General features: G+C 38.7%; 1 long non-coding RNA gene across 1 annotated transcript; it reads right to left on the bottom strand.

Moving 5' to 3' along the window:
- Nucleotides 1-428: 428 nt before the first annotated feature.
- On the bottom strand, nucleotides 429-3074 carry LOC113778717. The gene is made up of 3 exons (XR_003469311.1): nucleotides 2863-3074; nucleotides 1213-1276; nucleotides 429-529 (listed from the first exon to the last, which is right to left on the bottom strand). It is a non-coding gene; the product is annotated as an uncharacterized LOC113778717 (long non-coding RNA).
- Nucleotides 3075-4852: the final 1778 nt, after the last annotated feature.

Here is a 4852-nt window from a genome sequence, read left to right as displayed (position 1 = left end):
CACATTTGTATGAAACGGTTATCATTATGCAAAATAAACACACATTGAAGGATACGGTGTTCCGGTGGAACCATTTCGGTCATCTGCATGTGACAGCCCTACCTTCCCCTAAGGCGTACCAAAGGGGTTAGCGGACTGCCTGCCCAACTCTCGCCAGGATTAACGAGCAGTTAAATGAAATCGAAAATGTTCAGGAAGGTAATAGCGCACTCAAACGATTCAAAGTCGCCAAATGGCAAAACGAAAATCGAAACCATAATGAATAGTGGTTGCCACGTCACCATCCAACCAGAAGCCAATCGAATACAGATATAGCCATATAACTCGGGAAGACATTTCCAAACCAAATAGGATACATGAACAGGGTAAATAGTTTTATACATATATATTTGTAATTTACAAATAAAAGAAAAATATTTGGATCCAAGTACATTCAGAGTTTCCAAGCATCGAGGAGCTTTACACAGAATATGTATTAAAACTAGCTCAACTCGTACATCAAAATATCACAGTCTTCAAAAGTTGTTCCCTGTAAGGAAAATAAAATTTAATGGAGTGAGCTTTCACCCAATGAGGTACTATCACTCAGGCATTCAAGGGGTTCAAAATCACAGAGATACACTATTCAAATAAGTTCATCAAGTAAGCACAACAAACATCACATTCCAAGAAGATTTGTAAAAGGATACGGTCGGCTCTCAAGAGCCCTTTTCCACTTTTGGCATACTTGATCTCACCTCATTGACGCTCCGTCAATGTTTAAAAGTAACCAATTCCATAGACCCCACTTTACTCCCATTTCCTTCCACCTCACATACCCCTACCGGGCCCGAACTCCAAACAGTTCAATAAATGGTAAAACTCGAGTATACCGGAACCAAGAGTCTCATACTCAATGATTCCTTATAACAGTCCCCATGGTTTATCAATTTTCTCGACCAATCCCTTGCTGGCTCGATTCAATTGACCACCAATGGGGTTGAGCTCAGTGATAACAGTATAAGTCGTTGGAGACACGTCCAAACGACACAGTTCAAGTATAATCAAGTCAATTCAAGTGATACAGTGAACAATCAATTAAACCATAGAGTGCGAGAGTGGTAAAGTACACCCTCGTCTCAACCAGTATCATCAGTAAACACAAACATTCCAATCATGTATCTCAAGTACAACAAAGCCAAGAAGTATCAATCATGTGAGTAGTACACTCACCAAGTAAGCAAAGAGAATTTTCACACTTGTCCACCCGACGAGCGTTTCGGACCACCGTCACGCCCTAAAACATTCAAACAAGCACAATGAGACTCGCTTACGAGTCATAAACCATATCCACATACTACCAAAAATAAGACTCCATTAGAATGTATAAGTACCAAAGTAAGCTAGGGAAAGTCCGGAAATGAAAGTTAAACACTAAAACCCAAAAACAGATTTGATGTCATTTAGCGTATTGGACACAACCGGCGCTACGATTATCGGATTGGGGTGTAATTTATACCGTTGCGAAGCTAAGACAGAGGGATACAACTTTGATGAAGGCTACTCAGTCCAGTTTACAATGTTTCTAGGTCAAATTTACCAAAACAACCTCAGATTTTCCAATTCGAAGTTTACTGTGGCAGTCCTGATTCATTCAGTCATATCTTAGCATATACAACTCCAATTCAAGTGATTCCAAAGCCATTTGAAAGCTAAGATACAAGGCTATAAGTCTTAAGAAGACATAGACAACCAAATCAATAGTATTCCTGGTCAAAACAACCAATTACAGAAGCTGATTAGCATGTTCGGATAGAAACAGGGCAGCAGGGGTATTTCAGTCTTTTCACAGGCTACGTTTCTCCGTTTGGGCTGAAATTTTGCAGGCATATATTTAACTCAAGTATCTACAATTCATGTTCTGAGCAGGACCTGGTTCGGCCTTTACCATGGACAACCATGCAGTGCAAAAACAGGGCAGATTCATCATCTAAGTTACAAATTCATTTTCCTGCAAAAACAGGACATTCAAGCAGGACAGCCTACTTTGAGGAATCACGGACAGTAGTGCACCAGGAGGAAAAATATTAAATTTTTACAGAACGAAGGTCCATGAGTCTAGTTTCCGATGCCACTGACGGCACCTCAATCGGATTTTTCTACATCAAGATACAAGCATTTTACTGAGACTGGTCAGTGAAAGCCGAAAATCTGGAAATTCATTTTTCACTTGTGAAAAACTCCTTTTCTCTTTTAAAACCACAAAAATTTTATTCAAACCACTCATACACTTAAGTATGACAATCATATCAGCAACTTTAACATAATTTAAGCATCAAATTTCAACAAAAAACCAAAGGTGAAGCTCAACTCTTCCTCTCTCCCATTTCGGACAATTTCAAGCTTTCACAAGAGTTACTCAACTTTATTGCTGCCAATCTCACATGTAAGCCAGAAATTTTCTACCAAGATCAAAGACAACATGCTATATATCATACGAAACAAGAAATATAACATTTATAGCAAAACTTCCTAGTGGAAACTCCTCAAAATTTCACAAGAAAAGCTGTAAATTGAGCTCATGTTTCTCCCTCGGTCAAATCTGGAAATTTCATTTTAGCAACCACTAGCTCACGTGGATGCTATATTTACACCAAGCTTCATCTATCAAAAGGGATTCAAGGATTCCCTAGTAACTTGCAGCAAAACAAGAGCCAAAATCTAGAAAACAAATGGTTATTCCTAGTTCAATCCAAGCTGGAAAATTTCCAGCAATAAAGCAAGTCTCTACAACCTGTTTCTACCTCAATCCAACCTCAACCAAACATACATCAAAAGCCCTCTAAAGTATGTGAAAGAAATTGAAATTCCAAGTCATGTTACCTTTGACACAAGCTAGAAGTTAACTCCCCTGTTTTGGTCCTTCTACCCGATCAAGCAAGCTGGAAATGGAAGTAAGACACAAGCTTCCTTTAAGTGTTCTCTCTATGGTTCCTCTTGGCTGAAGTGGAAGCAAAACAAGAGAAATTTCTTTATTCCTCTCTCAAGCTCCTCTCGGCTGGAAGGTTGAAGCATGGCACAAATTTTTCCTCTCAACTCTCTCAACTCTCTCTCGGCTAAAGTGAGACAAAACAAGTGACCAGTCTTGTTTGTCATTGTTTTTCTTTCTCTCGATGGTTGAGCTGAAGAAAAGAAACAAGAGGAGGTAAATTTGGCTTAGTCAACTTGCATGCTACTTGGACTTGGTCAAAAATGGAGGCAATGGAGAAGTATATCTCTCACGGTTGGGAAATTGGAGTAGGACAAGGGAAAAAAATTCCTGCAGCTTTCCTTGACTTTTCCTACTCTCTTGGCTGGAAAAATGAAGAAGAAATATCTCTCACCTCCCCTCTCTCTAGAACCGACCAAAGCAAGAGAAAAAGAATGAGGAATAAAGCTGCATGAAACTTCAACTGGATAGACATAACTCTAGTCTTGGTCAAGGTTGGTCAAGAGTTATTCTAACAATTACCCCTCACTTCTATATTCTCATGTTATATTCCTACTAATTTCTCATTCTAGTTTTCATTTCTATAAAGGTTGATCCAACACTAATATAGGGTACATCGAAGTTATTTAAAATAGTACATCCAAGTACATCCATGAAATTGAGTGTAAAAGAAAGAGTAACGAGTTCTTAAAAACTCATTTCATAAGAAATTGGGAAATTTCAGCTTTGCATGATGATCTTTGGAAAATCGAATCTTGAGTTTGGCACGTCTAAAAATGGAAAACTTTACACCGTTGGAAACTAGGTTCAAAGTACTAAAATTTCCTAGAAGACATTTTTCCAAGATTCTAAACTGAAGGCATTCGTTTTTTCCCCCCAAAGTGGCTGATATGAGCAAGCGAGGCAGATTCAGTCTTGTTTTTCGGCAATCTTTGGAAATTCGGCAAAATTCACAGAAAGTGAACTAGCCTTTGAAATTCGTAACACAATAAGAGTTCCAAACAAGGTTTCAAACACAATAAATGGAACTAAATTTGGAGTTTTTAGTAAGAAGATGTCACAGTCTAAAGTTAGTTAAATTTCACCACTAGAACAGTGAAGTTCCAGATTTGCCAAGCAATCTTTGGGGCATCATTTGGATATCAAAATGGCATTGAAATTACACCAAATTTGGTACACTTAAACTTTCATATGAGAACTACTTCTCTATCCAATTTCACGTAACAAATCCCATGGAAAATCATTTAATGAAATGACCAAAGTTTGGGAAAATTTTTAAAGTAAGTCTGCCAACCTTAGTTCTCCTTCTTTTCCAAAAGTTTTGTCCACTAAAACCAACCCCAATCCACTCCGTCTTTGAAACGAAGGGTCTATAAACATTTGATGAGCAATGGATGGGTGTTTGACATCAAAATTTTCAAAACAATACATCCCAAAACTAACCAAACCATTTGGCTAGCAAGAAAAGAAAGATTTCCACTTTTGCAGCTTTGCTGCACTTTCGAACTCAGACCACCACTCACTCAATACAAGTTCAAATTGAGAATAGTTTATGGTGTTGGAAACTAGATTCAAAAGGCTACAATTCATCAGAACAAGTCGTTAAGAAACAAGTAACAAGTAAACATAATACCTTCAATTCTAAAACAAGATCATGAAAAACCCAATAAATTTCGGGATCTCACACTGCACCTTATAACTTCCGATCCCCACGGTACTGTCTGGCCATCGCCTTATCCCTCCAGTGGTAATACTCGAGTATACCGAAACGGTGGCCCAGGCTTCCAACCTACCCGACCGAGCCCAGTCCTGGCTCGAGTAGGTCAGTAACCAAGGGCAGGGCCCAAGTTCAGCTTAGAGCTTACAACATGCACAAGTAATCAA

Source organism: Coffea eugenioides, chromosome 7 (assembly GCF_003713205.1).
Source record: "Coffea eugenioides isolate CCC68of chromosome 7, Ceug_1.0, whole genome shotgun sequence".
Classification (NCBI taxonomy): domain Eukaryota; kingdom Viridiplantae; phylum Streptophyta; class Magnoliopsida; order Gentianales; family Rubiaceae; genus Coffea; species Coffea eugenioides.
The sequence above is the reverse complement of the archived record's forward strand: the minus strand, read 5'-3'. Positions and strand labels throughout refer to the sequence as shown.